The 16745-nt window shown below is 46.4% G+C and overlaps 1 non-coding gene across 1 annotated transcript; it reads right to left on the reverse strand.

Annotated features, from left to right (window-relative positions):
• Positions 1-6658: 6658 nt before the first annotated feature.
• LOC119180463 (U1 spliceosomal RNA) lies at positions 6659-6822 on the reverse strand. The gene has a single exon (XR_005111051.2). It is a non-coding gene; the product is annotated as a U1 spliceosomal RNA (small nuclear RNA).
• Positions 6823-16745: the final 9923 nt, after the last annotated feature.

Here is a 16745-nt window from a genome sequence, read left to right on the forward strand (position 1 = left end):
GCTTGACATTCTTGAGCTTCGCGCTGATTTGCACCACCATTTGGGATGCTGACATAATCACAGCTGAGGTTGCCGCTCTGAGGTTGTAGAGCGTAGCCTGATGCTTTAGTAGGCCACCAACGCCGTCACAAGAGTTCTTGCCATGTCCTGTGGCCGAAAACATCCACTTTGTTGATATATGATCTTTCTGACATACCTCGAACTTGTTTTTGAAGTACTTGTTTTTGAAGTGACTGCATGCACCATCAGAAACATAAGTAACATGCGTGTCAGGCTTAAGTTGTTCCTTCATATAGTTGTGGATTATTGTTGAGCAAAGCAGGCATGTGCAGCATCATGGCATGTGTCATCACTGATGACGGCAAAACTTTGAATTGATTGCTTCCTTGTGACGACACACGTGAATATAGACACCTGTCTTTTGTGCCAGTGATACGACTGTACCTCATTCGGTACAATGGCTGTCCAATTTTCAGCGAAATCAAAGTGAAAAATGCAAAATTTTTTTTCTTGGTTCTCTTTCGCCTCGCGTATTGCTGATTCTTGAATGTATCTTATGTAATCATGGGTAATCCACTTCACGAACCATAGACTTAGCTCTCGCAGAAAAGCACTTGCCTGGGCTGTTTTATTTGCTAGATCGCCATTTTCCCATACTGCATAGGCTACCTCAATATCTTCACGGATCCCTAAACATGTGGCTGTCAGAGCGTCCTCCTTAGCACAATAGTCACAATGGCCTAAAAACAATCACTTGTAGGGAGCTGCAAAGACATAGTTCTTTCAAGAAGTCCGCCGTGAGTGTGTTTCTTGTAGAGCAGAAACACACTCCGTGGCATTAGCACAGTATATACAAAGGCACACTTCTTGGTGTGGTGTAAAAAGAACCCACTTCGGCCTCAGTGAATGAAACTTTGAGAGCCCATTAGACGTGTTCGGATTCGCTTCTCTAAAGAGACGGCAAGCCTCTCGCACCGAACGGGTCATAAACCTTTTCGAAACAAGCTCATTTTTTCCGTCAATGATAACAGATACTACATCTTTTTTGTTAGGACTCTGCCGAGAGCAGCTATACTCATCTTTAAAGTAGTAAGCCGTAGCTGCCTGGACGTCCATTGGGTTCAGCCCTGTCCTGATTGATTGATTGATATGTGTGGTTTAACGTCCCAAAACCACTATATAATTATGAGAGACGCCGTAGTGGAGGGCTCCGGAAATTTAGACCACCTGGGGTTCTTTAACGTGCACCCAAATCTGAGCACACGGGCCTACAACATTTCCGCCTCCATCGGAAATGCAGCCGCCGCTGCCGGGATTTGAGTCCGCGCCCTGCGGGTCCGCAGCCGAGTACTTTAGCCACTAGACCACCGCGGTGGGGCCAGCCCTGTCCTGTTTACCGCATTTGGTGCTAACCATATCCCGTGTTTTGCGTGCCAGCATTGGGATCTGTATATCATGCAAGCTGACAAGTTTGGTATGGAGTTTTCAGCGCTCTATATCGCTCGGCAACAGTGTCAACAAACGCATGCGCTCTTGATACGAAGAACACGCTTCATAGGCTTGCTTGAAGTTTTTGAACCACTGGGCACACACACTGCATTTTAGATCTGATGGTTGAAAGTGGCGGTTACACACGCTACGGTGGCATTTTACGGTTACTGTAGAATTGCTGCTAAGTTGGCTCTGCATGGAATTTGCTATTTTGCGCATGCAGCTTCTCTAGTCGCATATGTGACAATGCTTCAGGCGTGTTTACGCACCGCTCTTGACTTCTGCCTTTTTCTTCTTCCGGCAAAAACTCATCAGCTGTTTCAGCTGAGAAGCCATTAGACGAAGACAGTATATCTCTAAGGCGTCTTAAGCAGATCTGGCAGACGTGGTCGTTGTTATGTGCATGGCGGGAAGCTTTCGGCAAAAGCTTCTGGAGAGCAAGCAGGCCGATGTCTTTGACCTTGCGAAAGTTTCTTTGATAAGGTATTTTATTTTTATGCAACATGAGGTAATCTGAACAAAGAACTCTATCCCGGCTGAAGTGGTCAGCCATAGCCATGCTCCTTGAGGCTCAAATTACGGGCAATGCAACTATGCGTGAAACCAGCAGCACGAAAGTGATAAATCTGTCGTCTGTTCCTATGTCTCTCACCTTCGTGCCCCAAATGAAACATTTTGTTATGAAAATGTTTCATTTGGGGCAGTCTTCGTGCCCCAAATGAAACAAATTTGTTATGAATCGTTTATGAATTTATTCAACATTCAATTCTCTGAACCAACGTGTTGCAAACACATGGCCGTCACAGCAGCTCCATCTGTGTGTCAGTAATGGAGAGGCACCACATATTAAAAGTCTCAGTGCTCTACGTATAAGAGTGAATTCAGATACTGTGGAATATCGTGTTCAAAATAGTTACTCCTATCTGCTAAAACAGCCTTTCTCCACCAAATGCGGTCACGTTTACTCGCGTTTGAAGCTTATTGCCGCTTTTCCGTTCTGATTTCTAGATTTCTCAACTTATCAGTGCATTCTCGAAAAACTCTTATTTGTACCACGAATATTGTCGCTAAAAACAAAATAATGCAACAAGTTTTTCTATATTGCTGTATGATGGCCTTCGGTTGTCTATTTACGAGAGTTTAAGAAAAATCGAAGAATGGTTTTTTTTATTATTCAAATTTTAGTGGAGTACACTTTTGCCAATATGAGAACTTTGAAAAGGCAATATATAAAAATTTACATTTGCCCTACGGCAGCAATAATTTATGTACCCAATGAACACACAATATCCTTAAAACGTGTCAAGCTTGAAAACGCTGCTTGCATTACTTCCGGAGAAAAAAAAAAGGGGGGGGGGAATACGTAACTTATTTTAAACTGTCGGAAACTTAGACATTTTTAAAAGGTATTTTCCTAAGGTCTACAATCTTGGAACCGTATGAATTCATTCTTCATTAGACATACATTTCAGGTAAAAAATGTGTTCCTTGAAACAAAAATATTTGTCTTTTTATAGCATCTGCAATTTTAGAAAATGACAGGTGACGAAATTGGTGCCTCCGTGTTGGTGAAGTTTGATATTTTTTCTCTCGTAAGTTATGTCGTTTATCATAAAACGAAGTTGGCTTTCGGGCTACCTGGTGAGAGGTGCACGAAATAATAAATACTCAATGACATCTAAAATATCAACTTTTGGACCCGTGTCGATCTCTCGTGGAATCACCCTGCATCTTCAATGATTAAGCAACTTCTATTTCAACGCGTGGTGAGTGGAAAAGCGCGTTGCACGGAGCTGGATGGATAGATGGATGGATGGATGGATGGATGGATGGATGGATGGATGGATGGATGGATGGATGGAAGGATGGATGGATGGATGGATGGATGGATGGATGGATGGATGGATGGATGGATGGATGGATGGATGGACGGACGGACGGACGGACGGACGGACGGACGGACGGACGAATGGACGGATGGACGGATGGACGGATGGACGGATGGACGGATGGATGGATGAATGGATGGATGGATGGATGGATGGGGCTGTACCCTTTAGATGGGGCGGCGGCTAACGCCCCCTAGCCGTAATACTTAGTGAATTGACCATTAGACTTATCTTTTTTTTTCTTTAAATAGTGAGGTTGAGGATTCGTACTTTGCAGTGAAGGGTTTATTTTCACTCGTGCCTTGACTTTAGCCATCAATCAGATAACCTCCTTCTAGTTAAGTCTACCCGCTTAAAGTCTATTTTGCCCTCCCTGTCCCTAAACCCCAGTGCTTTGAAAAACTGTGCCCTATCATCCTGAACTATAGGGTGAAACCCTTCACAGAACATTATCAAGTGTTCGGCAGTTTCTTCTTCCTCTCCACACGCACTGCATACTGTGTCTACCGCTTCGTATTTTGCCTGATATGTCTTGGTTCGCAACGCTCCCGTCCTGGCCTCAAAGAGTAGAGAACTATCACGAGTGTTATCATAGATCCTTTCCTTGGCAATTTCCTGTTTAAAAGTTTGATAGATCTCTAGTGTGGGCTTCTTAGTCATGCCAATTCTCTACATGTCAGCCTTCGTTTCCTTCACTTTCTTCTTAACTGATAGTTCTTTTTGGTTTGGCCACCTGCTGTTTTCTAAGTATTTACCAGTCCATTTCCTGGTTCGCTTCCTCCATTTTGTATCGACATTCTTCATGTACAAGAAGCTGAAAACCTTCCTAGCCCAACCCTCCTCCCCCATTTCTCTCAATCGCTTCTCAAATTTTTTCTTGCTGCTAGCTTCCCTGCCCTCAAATGATGTCCATCCCATATCACCTTGTACTCCCTGGCTTGGTGTATTCCCGTGAGCTCCTAAAGCAAGCCTACCTATTCCATGTTGCCTAATTTCTAGCCTAGTTTGAACTTCTGATCTCATGCACAAGAACGCTTTGCCGAACGTCAGACCAGGAACCATGACCCCTTTCCATAGTCCTCTCACAACATCATACCTATTGTAATTCCACAGTGCCCTGTTTTTCATTACCGCTGCATTCCTGTTACCTTTAGTCGTCACGTATGTTTCGTGTTCCCTTAGGTGCTCGACCCCATTGCATATCCATACGCCCAGATATTTGTATTTATCTGTTATCTCTGGCGTGACCTCCTGTATTCTAAGCTCACTACCTTCATTGTCATTAAAAATCATGACTGCTAATTTTTCCTTATTGAATCTGAAATCTAACCTATCTCCCTCATTACCGCAGATGTCCACCAATCTCTGCAAATCTTCATTGTTGTCGGCCATTTGCACTATATCATCTGCGTACATCAATGCTGGTAGTGCCTGTTCAATGAGTTTTCCTTGTTTGAGGAAAGAGAGGTTGAATCTCAGTCAACTTCCATCTAATTTGGCCTCGAATCCTTTAGGTACATCATGAATAGTAAGGGTGACAGGGGACACCCTGCCTAAGCCTCCGTTTTGCCTCTGCAGGCTTGGATACCTGTTTTTCCCACGTTATAATTACCTTGTTACCTTTATAGATATCCTTTAAAAGATTAGTGACTACATCTTCCACACCTAGTGTGTCCAGTATTCCCCGCGATTCCTCTTGAACCACGCTATCGTACGCTCCCTTGATATCCAAAAACGCTAGCCACAGGGGCCTGTGTTCCTTTTCTGTTATTTCGATGCACTGCGTCAGTGAGAACGGATTGTCTTCCAACCTCCTGTGTTTCTGAAACCCATTCTGTAGTTCCCCCAGCACCCCCTCATCCTCTATCCATGCCTGCAGTCTTTCCTTTATAATCTGCATCGCCAACCTGTAGACCACTGATGTCACTGTTATAGGACGGTAGTTGTTTATGTCAGGTTTGCCCCCCCTTTTCTTTATAGATAATGCTCATCCTGCTAAGTTTCCATCCATCGGGAACTTCTCCATCGATTATTATTTTGTTCACTGCCTCTCCCAAAGCCTGCTTAGACTTCGGACCTAATGTCTTTATTGGCATAACTGGAATGCCATATGGGCCTGTTGATGTACTACACGGAACCCTTTTCTCAGCCCTTTCCCACTCTCGTTGTGAAAATGGAGCAATTGCACCACTTGATTCGTCCCTGTCTATTGTGGTGCATAAAGCACTTCTTTGTTGAAATTTTTTTGTCGCCCTTGTTCTTATATATTCAATAGCTTCGTCCCCTTCTAGCCTAGCACCTTGAGCTGTAGTTCTATACCTCTGCTCTAGGCTAGTCTCATTTCTAAGGGAGTTTAGATGGTTCCAAAATTTCGCAGCTGCCTTTCTATCTTTTTTATGTACTTCTGCCAGCCATGGAGCTTCCTCTCTTCTAATCTTCGCATTGATCAGAAGGGATGCATCCCTTGTACAGCTTAGAAAGGTTTCCCATTTCCTTTCAACATCATCTGTCAGTCTTGTCACGTGCCTTAGCAAGCTCTAACTCAAACAGTCTAATTAGATTCGTGTACGTCCGTGCTGTTTTATTATCCTCAGCGATTACTTTCTCAATTTGTTTAGTAGCTATTTCTATTTGCCTTTCTGAATGCAAATTTTCCTGCAGTTGCTCATCTTGCAAGTATCCTTCCCACTTTCATTGCTCTTCCAAAACTTAGCTTGATACGTTTGTGATCTCTACCCAGCTAGACTTCTGGAGCCACATTCAACTATGTGCATTCATCCCACAGGACGTGAGTGCATAATACATCTTCGACTGCAGCCTTCCTATCTCCATGTTATCCGCCCTTCTACCACTTCTCAGCTCTACACATGACTGCCACCAACGGCGACGCACGACTACCACATGCGCTGCCAACGGGAGCGCTTCTCGTCAACGCCGACACTACGCAGGAGCCTTGTTGTGGTCATCACTGTGGCCGCGCCGCACGAAACTTGGTTACTTGGCAAGTGCAATAATGCTCCTAAAAATGCTAGCCTTTATCCCTACTGCCCGCAAAACATTGTTTTCCTTTTGGCGAAATAGTTACTTTGTTTCTGCATGGCGCCCCCTCATACCCCTTTCCACGTATTCGAGACGGCACAGACTACACCATGGACGACTTGGGCACGTCACATTTGAGTATGTCAAATATAATACCAGCACTTCGTACAGCAGCTCTCAAGTTCAGCGGCACTGGAGCACTGAGATTACTACCTAATTCTAATTTTCGATTTCATAGTAGGGGGATAGCGCGAACGCAGTCCCCCACTACCAAAAATTGCATGCCCCATCTGCCCCAGTTTGGGGTAGTGGCAGAAGTCAGCACGAGCGCAGTGCAATGCCCGCGCCTCTCACTGGAGACACCGCCTCGTTGATCACGGTAATCCCGACACCAGGTAAGTATGCCTATGGCCGGTCGTGTCCGGTCGTCCTATCCATTCGGACGCGCCTAAAATATGTAGTGACGCACTGCTTCATTTGACAAAATTTGCAATAATCGCACGTTCACACTTTTTGAACTGAAGTGTTTCCTTTAGCTATATGAATTTGATACATCTTCTTTAACAAATCAAGTTGCATACTTAACATATAAAGTTTAAAAAAACTTAAAAAGTTGTGCGGTTCCGTTTTGTTTTAACAAGTTTAACGTCAAGTTTTACTTTGCTGACTGGTGGTGGCGCAGCATACTACTCCTTCTAGAGGTATTGCTAACGGTAGATTCATAGATATATCCCAGTGTGTTGTGAGGCATGTGTGCGGCATATTTGTGGTGCGTCTGCTAGTAAACCAATGGCTTTAGCGTGCCGAATACGCTGATTGTGTAACTCGTGTGTTTATGCAAGAAATGGCTGTATGCATTACGAAAAGATTCATTCAGAGAGGTTAAACGGAGTGTCATCGCGAACGTCGGGCGGCAAGGTTCCTTTTGAACTGGTATAGCGCCTTACGGGGAAGAAGTAACGGCCGAGCAGACCGACACAAGAGGACAGAGCGCTCTGTCCTCTTGTGTCGGTCTGCTCGGCCGTTACTTCTTCCCCGTAAGGCGCTATACCAGTTCAAGTACGACGAACCAACTCGCCCAATCTTCAACACTCAAGGTTCCTTTTGGCGTTGCAGAATTCTGTAATGCGTGGTTCATTCCGTTAATTAAATTGGCCTCCTAATTGCACGGCAGCGCCACGCTCGACTTCTGCTAGGCTCGGTTCATTCCTGATGATAAGGGGCGCGAAAAAAAACGACACACAACAGAGAAGAAGTACACGGGACGACGCGCTACTAGCAACTGGAATATTTTATTCAGGAAACACCATTTATACCGCAGTGACATCAAATTTAACCCAACGAATCGACCAAAAACTAAAACTACGTGCTCAGCATGCCTATAAGTAACGTTGCAGATTGCATCAGCCACCCCTCTATCAGTCTGCAGGAAGGGGAGATAGCCTATCTGCAACGTTACTTATAGGCATGCTGAGCACGTAGTTTTAGTTTTTGGTCGATTCGTTGGGTTAAATTTGATGTCACTGCGGTATAAATGGTGTTTCCTGAATAAAATATTCCAGTTGCTAGTAGCGCGTCGTCCCGTGTACTTCTTCTCTGTTGTGTGTCGTTTTTTTTCGCGCCCCTTATCATCATGAACCAGCACCAACTCGCCCAACTTTTTACTTTATTGGTTCATTCCGTTTATAAAAATGAATTCTGTAATGCGCGGTTCGTTCCGTTAATTAAAACGGAAATAAAACGGCCTTTTAATTGCACGGCAGCATGACGCTCGACTTCTGCTAGGCTCGGTTCACTTGGTACAGTGATGAACTAGCACACACACACACGTAGCTGCCCGTCGGGCAGCCATGTGTGTGTTTGCGCTAGCTCATCACTGTACCTAGTGAATGCTTGTGGTTCTCTAGCAGCAAAGATAAATTAATTATGAATTTGACACATTCTCGGCTATTCCTTGATCAGCAACGACCGCTTGACGACGCTGCTTCTTCGGCAAAGTCAACTTCGATGCGCATCCATGCGCGTTGAATAGTTGAGTTCTATGTATCAACGTGAGCTTCGATCGTTGCATCGATCGCAAAACATGGAAATGTGCACGTGCATTGAAATGAGATATTGCAGTTATTGAAACTGAAATTCGCAAACGATCATCGTGCATTAAAAATTTTCCTAACCTGCTGGCCTCATGATAGCATCTTTCAAGCCAACATTTCAGAGCACAGGACTTCGCAATTACAGCATACAACATAGATCAGCCTCATGAAAAGGCTCGTACAACAACTCGCACTATAGCCACATTATGTAGCAGTGAAAATTTCTACTCGGACGGAACACGTTCTAATATATAACAAAAAAAAGCCAGTTCCTTTCCGAAATATTCATCTTGCGGTACTGATTCGGGAGTGATATTTGGGACCATTTGCACATTAATCATTGAATGTATGTGTAACCCGCGTTCATTTGAATGGCGCATTCTGTAAATTGGTATTTCTTGTTTAACTAGCCCAGGCTAGTTGTAGTGCACAATTGTATTTGGAGTTTTTGCACCAGACAAAGTTTGTAGCGTCGAAATATGCCTCCACAAGTTGCTTCAAATCAAGCTCCGTTCAAGTGTATATGCTCAATCTGGTTTGCATAAGTAGGGAAAATAAGAACAAGGTGTCAACTTCGCAAAGAGTTCACCAGATCTCTTGTTAGTAGTACTGCAGCACATTGGTAATACATCCTGTGCTTAAATAAACCGATTTGTCCTGTGTATGTATCACGTTATGACCACTGTTGGATGGCGGCCTGGCTATGCAGAAAGCTCTCAAAAAAGCTTTTCTGGGTTGTGCACAAAAAGTACTCTTGGATGTGCCAACAAGTGGACACATTTACTAGAGAGGGTGCGCACAGCCAGTGCATAACACGCTAGGCGATTAAGAATTCTTGCTAACGATATACTGTCACCATTCTTTGGCTTAGTTGGATGCACATAGGCTCCCAAGTCACTAATTCAATACACCTTTTCCTGTGGTATCCCAATTGTAAGCAGAAATTTGCAGTCTTTTTTATAAACCCTAAATAATTTTCATGTAATTATAACTGATGGCTTTTACATGTCAGATTCCATATCACTTTTTAAAACTTTCATATAAGTTATTTTCAGCAGTATGTCTCAGGCTTGGATCCCAAATTTGTATTTGAAGCTTGGTAACTTGCATGCAATGCACTTACTGCAGTATTGTCGCAGACTTCAGCAAGCCCATCTTCAGAATCTCCCATGAAAGGGACAGGATCTTTGAACTAGACTGAGACAGAACTTCGAGTACGCAGGCTTTACTTCCATGAAAGAAAACGCCGTGCAATACGAGCAGAGACAGAAAGAGTGCAAGGACAGCTGCAGACTGTATACCTGCATCATCTACAACACTGCCTGCATGAAATGAATATGAATATATATTTATGTGCAACTATGTGCATATATTTGTACAAGCAGGTTTCAAATGCAAATGTTAAAGAAAAGTATGTCAGAGCTAACTCTGCTTACAATCCGTTTGGGTGGCTCTGCAGTACTGCTTTCAAACATGCGGCATGTTGAATTTCTTTGAGGATGTATGTTATATACCTTTGTGGCCGTCATCTGGGTCAAACCGATAGCTCATATATAGCTTACTACTTCAACAGCTGTGAAGACAAAATAAAGCTGTGTGAAAGCGACCCAATCACAGCGCTCTTCTTAAGCAGAGGATGGCATCTGCCTCAACCCTCGATTCCTTTGACAACAGAAACACCGTCTGTGTTCATGAAACTGACAAATGAGAAACAATTACTTAGGTGAGCGATGCAAACTGAATGCTCGCAAAGCAGCAGATTCTGGCACACTCCATGCGAAGTAGCTAGGGGTCTTCACAGATGCTAAAGTATGTTCTAGCTGATTGTGTGTGCAGCTAACACATGTATCCCTCTACACAACAATTCAACAATTCACAGTTTCATAGTCCGAGGTCAGGAGAGAGAAAAACTAAGTTTTGTAATGTTGATTACTTTTCAAGCATGACAGGGAGGTTCATATGTCTTAGCAGGTACAGTTCTCGTGAGTCGCATTGCAGTTGCAGTAACGTATGTATCAACTGTATAAACAAATAGTGCCGTTTCTGCAAATGGGAATGTCTATCTTAAATCAGGCCTATTAGTAGACTTTGCCAGTGCTATCTGTAACATGGCACACGAGTCAGGGGCAGAGCCATGGGGTGTTGAGGGGATTCGTACTCCCCCTGAAATTTCTCATCTTTGCTTGTGTATATGTACACGTACCCAAACAAACATACATAACATATGGATGACCCCTGCCCCCCTTGGCTTACCCCCCCAAAAAAATATCTGGCTAGGCCCCTGACTTGGGTGTTTAATGAGTGTTGAGCTCCTTATCCATCCCTTCCTCACAGCACAGCGGGAGTTAACATCCATCGTTTTCATTTGGTCATTTATGCTCATATGCAAAACAGAAAAAAAAGTGCAATTCTGCACATGCAGAATTACATCATTGAAAGGACATGTACTACTTTTCTGCTTTCAAAGTGCACGTTTCTCTAACGCGCAAGTATAAATTTAACTTACTAGCCCAGCACTTGTTTACAGCGCAACCACAGAAACATAGAACAGGCAAGAAGCAAAGGAGAAAGAAAAAAAAAGTGAAAGAAAAGACGGCGCTGTAAACAAGTTCACGATCAATCCCAACCAACTGGCCCAACTTACCGTCTTACGTCTTACTAGCCCAGCTACACGATCTAGTTAAACCAAAAGTGTTGCCCCCCTTCCCCCCCGGTCTTTGAATTTCGCAGCTTTGCATGTGTATACATCACATGACCCCATTTAAACATACTGTGAGGAACCGGTTTATTCGGCCAGGCTCGAGCTCAATCACGCCGGTGATGATATTCTTAGGTGAAGAAGATGTACAGGTGATGATGATTACAAAGAGAATAAAGAGTCATTCGCTTGTCGCGCTCACACTAATTCCCCCGCGCGGCGAAAGCGGCCGCCTGGTCGCTTGACAGTATTATGAAATGCGTCGCGCATAAGGCTTTAAACGAGATACGTGCACTATCTCTGTTCCTCGGCAACGATGATCAGGACTAGCGCTAAGAGGAGAAACGCGGTAATTGACAGGAGATGTCTGTTCGACTACCATGTATGGCCCAATGAAGCGACTGATGAATTTGTCGCATAGGCCGGGGACGCGTAGTGGAGTCCATAGAAGAACTTCGTCACCAGGGGAACAACTCACAACACGGCGAGACGAGTCGTAGCGAGATTTTCGAGTGTCTTGAGAGAGGCCGGTGTTAACACGGGCCTGGTGACGGCAGTGTGCGAGACGAGATAGGAATTCTTCAGAGAAAGGAGCCATCGAGGGTGCAGGGGCCGAAAGGAAAGAGACATCCAGAGCAAAACTCGGCGAGCGACCATGGACGAGAAAAAATGGAGAAAAGCCGGTAGTGCGTTGAGCAGCCGTATTATAGGCGAATATCACGAAGGGTAGAATTGCATCCCAGTTCGTGTGGTTGGGGTGAATGTACATGGCGATCATGTCCGATAGGGTCCGATGAAACCGTTCAGTCAATCCGTTGGTCTGCGGGTGGTAGCTAGAAGTGGTCTTGTGAATAGTGTTCGAGGCACGCAAAACTTGCTCGACAATGGAAGATAGGAAGACTTTGCCACGATCACTGAGGAGAATGCGTGGAGCTCCATGACGTAAAAAGATGTGGCGAAGAAAGAAATCGGCGATCTCAGTGGCAGTCCCAGATGGTATAGAAACTGTTTCTGCCGTGACAATCCAGCGATTCCCATTGGATGATATAGGAAGAGGGCCATACAAGTCGATTCCAACGACTTCAAAAGGTGAGGCGGGACAAGGAAGAGGTTGCATTAAGCCAGCCGGAGCAGTTGTCGGTCGTTTTCGCCGTTGGCAATGGACACAGGAGGCGACGTACTTAGCGACGGCTGAAGAGAGGCCAGGCCAAAAACAACGACTTCGTATTTTGTCGTAAGTCTTGTGGTAGCCTAGATGAGCAGCGGTTGGATCATCATGAAAGGCTTCCAGAACTTCACGTTGCAGAGAACGTGGGATGACGGGTACCCACTTGTTGCCATCGATGTGGTAAACGTAGCGACATAAAGCATCACCGACAAGCTTAAATTGTTTAAGTTTTCGACGGAGTCTGGCGTTTGGAGGAGTAGTAGAGCCGGTCAAGCGGTCAACAATGGTGCGGCAGTATGCGTCGACACGTTGTTGTGAAACAAGGACGGATAGGGTGGCAGGTGATGAACTTAGCGCTGCGATTGGAGAGGTGCTGTTGTTTTGGAGTATCGATGGTGAATTGCTTCCGCTGGGCAAAGGACAGCGCGATAGAGTATCAGCATCTTGATGCTTCTTCCCAGATCTGTAGGTGACATCGAAATCATACTCCTATAAGCGAAGCGCCCAGCGACCAAGGCGACCCGATAAGTTTTTCAGCGATGAAAGCCAGCATAGGGCGTTATGGTCGGTCACGACGGTAAAATGACGGCCGTGAAGATATGGTCGGAATCTTTGCACTGCCCAAACAACAGCAAGGCACTCCTGCTCTGTGATAGTGTAGTTCTTTTCTGGAGCGGTAAGAGCACGACTTGCGTAAGCAACGACGCGTTCGCGTGAGTTTTTGTCACGCTGCAAGAGTACCGCACCGAGACCATGACTACTTGCGTCGGTGTGAAGGATGGTGGGTGTGGTGGAATCAAAGTGGCACAGTACCGGATCCGACGTGAGGGCTTGCTTCAATGCCGTGAAAGCGCTTTCGCAGTCTTGGGACCAAATGAAGGGGACGTTCTTTGCGAGGAGTTGATGGAGCGGAGACGCAAGTTCCGCGAAACCACGTATGAAGCGCCGGAAGTAAGAAGATAACCCAAGAAAGCTGCGCAGGTCCTTCTGACGTAGTGGACGAGGAAAATCGAGGACAGCGGCAAGCTTCTCGGGGTCGGGCCGAATTCCTTCTTTGCTGACAAGGGGCCGAGAATCTTGATTGTCTTGCTAGCGAAGGTACATTTCTTGGTGTTAAGCTGTAGACCGGCTTTTGCAAGGCATGTGAGGAATTCGTCAAGACGTTGTAGATGCTGCGAGAACGTGGATGAAGACACTACTATGTCATCGAGATAGCACAGACATGTTTTCCATTTCAAACCACGCAATACGCCGTCTATCATGCGTTCGAAGGTGGCGGGCGCATTACAGAGTCCAAAAGGCATCACATTGAACTCGTACAACCCATCTGGCGTTGAAAAGGCGGTCTTCTCTTTATCAGACTCCGACATCTGCCAGTAGCCTGACCTAAGGTCGAGGCTGGAAAAATACTCTGCGCCCTGTAATGAATCCAGTGCATCGTCGATCCGAGGGAGGGGATAAACATCCTTGCGCGTTATTTTGTTTAGCGCACGGTAATCGACGCAGAAACGCACTGTCCCATCTTTCTTTTGAACGAGAACAACTGGGGATGACCAGGGACTCGAGGAAGGACGTATGATGTTGCGTCGTAGCATGTCTGAGACGTTTTCCTCGATTATCTTGCGTTCTGCCTGAGAAACGCGATATGGACGCCGATGTACAATACGAGAGCCGTCAGTCTGGATGCTGTGAGTAGCGGTGGTAGTCATGCTGAGGGCGGGCGAGTTCCCGTCAAATAGAGAACGGTGCCTATTTAACAGGGCGAGCAAATCTTCAGTTTGATCAGGTGTTAAGTCATTGCTTATTGTCGCCGACACAGGTGTGGCAGAGGCATTGAATGGCAATGATTGCGACTTCGGAACATCGTTGTGGTTGTTGTTCGGAAGAGTAACAATCGCAACAGGCTCACTGTCGACCGCGCAAGATACTGTTGAGCCACAGGGGAGCAGTACACACTCGGGCGTTTGATTTATGGTGGTTAGGTACGTACACCCATCGAAGAAGCGAATAAGCCCCGGTGTGATCACAATGCCCCTACGTAGGGTATGACCGTAAGGGAGAATTAGTACGTCGCCATCCACAATGTCGGTGCAATTAACACTTATAATTTCTTCGATGTATGGCCGAAGTACATAATCTGACTTGGTGACAAAGCAGATGCGTCCATCTTGTTCAAGCGGAGAAGAGTCAGTGGCGTTTAGATGCAGGAGGCGCTGATCACATGATATGAAAGCGGACGCAGAAGACAAGAAATCCCACCCAAGAATGAGAGCGTGGGTGCACTCACGAAATACCGCGAAAACAATGTGATGACGAATGCCTTCTATGCAGACACGAACGGTACACTGTGCAAGTGGACGAATGAGAGCGTTGGTCGCCGCACGTAGAGGTGGGCCGCCATAAGGTGTGGTGACTTTTCGAAGGCGGGAACAAAAATCTGCACGAATAATCGAAACGGCAGCGCCAGTGTCTACAAGAGCCTCAACACGTACACCTTCTACAAACACTACTATCAAATTCGATGGCCGCTCTGGAGGAATTGTTAGCTGTCCAAGGGATGCAGTTTCCCCTCCTAAAACTGCATCGGGGAGTTTTCCGCGTGGGCGTTCGTGGAATGGGAGGCGGGCCGTAGAGGCGACACTGAACGGCGACCTGGCGAAGGCGACCTGCGGCGAGACGTACGGGAATTCCCAGGCATGTCCGTATGGTAAGTAGGTGACGGTGAACGGTAATAGGACGATCGGGGGGGTGGCCGTAAGTAGCTCATGGTCGGACGGAAGCTTCGATGTTCTTCGGGAGCGTAGCCGCGTTGCTCGTCTTGTTGGCGCCTTCGACAAAACCGAGCGATATGTCCTCGATAGCCGCAGTAGTAACAGGTTGGCCGAGGTGGGCGCTGAGGTGCGTAGTAAGGTGGTGCACGCACTGGCGGTGATAACGAAGCCACAGGCGTATGGTCTGCTGTTGTAGGCACAGAAACGGTGGGTGCGGCAGAGAGCGCGGCAACTTCGGCGTACGTGCGCGTCTGGCGCACGCAGGGACTGTTGGAACACGTCGCACGCGATGCGGAGGCGATCTCTTGTTTAATCAGGTCTCGCAAGCTATCTTTTTCAGGAGGTGAAGTAACTTCCGCAGCACAGGAAGAGCAGCGCCCGTGCAGCTCTTCACGAACGATGTCGCGAATAAGCGCACGCAAGTCGAGGGGTGCAGGCAAAGGAACGTCGGTGGCATCGTAGCAAAGGCGAAGAGACTGAAGCTCGTCAAGTCGCTGACAGATGGTTATCACGTCCTGGGTGGTGGCAGGATTTTGCGTGGCGAGGGCGTTAAAGGCGACGGTGTTAATGCCTTTAATAATGTGGCGTATTTGGTCGTTTTGAGACATGCCGGTGTTAACGCGCTTGCACAGTGCAAGGACATCCTCAATATAAGAGGTGTAAGATTCACCCGGCAGCTGCGTGCGTTGAGCGAGTTTCTTCTTTGCTGCCTCAGTGCGAACTGCAGGGGCGCCAAATACCTGACGAATTTGCTGCTCGAAAGTGTCCCAGTCGGGAAGATCTGGGTGGTGGTTCCAGAACCAAGTTTTCGCCACATCGGACAAGTAAAATGGGACGCTGCGCAACTTGTGTGGATTGTCCCACCTGTTCAAATCGCTGACGAGGTCGTAGTTCTTGATCCAGTCTTCGACATCATCGCCTCGGAGACCGGAAAACGCAGGTGGATCACGCAGGCGAGTGTTGTTGGGCGGAGCGGGTGGCGGTGGCTGCAGTAGGACGGCGACGTTGGATGGGCCAGGGTTTTCTTGGGCCGCCATGGCAGGGGGTTGTATGCGACGACCCGAGCGGAGCTCCAGTGAGAGCGGGCGAGAGGACTTGAGGGAACGAAAAGCACAGTCCACCACTTGTGAGGAACCGGTTTATTCGGCCAGGCTCGAGCTCAATCACGCCGGTGATGATATTCCTAGATGAAGAAGATGTACAGGTGATGATGATTGCAAAGAGAATAAAGAGTCATTCGCTTGTCGCGCTCACAATACATAAAGTATGCTTTAACAAGCCTCCTCCCCCCAACCTGCCGAAAAAAAGATTTCAGGCTACGTTACTTACTATAACCTTCGCAACACCTTATTCAAACACTTAATCATGTACGCACACCTTGTCAGTCCTTCGTGCAGAGGAAAACCGAGTGCAACCCAATCCGGTCTGAAAAGCGTGCACGTTCTGCCGCAGTGCTGTTTTCGCCGATCGATTTCATTTCGTTGCATCTGGAACACCACTGTATGATTAATGCATCATAATTCTGCGATTATGGAGTACCCCACAGCTCTGTAGGAGAGGAACAAAAGCGAGAATGTGAGAGTGTGTGGGTTTATT

This window comes from Rhipicephalus microplus, chromosome 7, assembly GCF_043290135.1.
Source record: "Rhipicephalus microplus isolate Deutch F79 chromosome 7, USDA_Rmic, whole genome shotgun sequence".
In the NCBI taxonomy this organism is placed as follows: domain Eukaryota; kingdom Metazoa; phylum Arthropoda; class Arachnida; order Ixodida; family Ixodidae; genus Rhipicephalus; species Rhipicephalus microplus.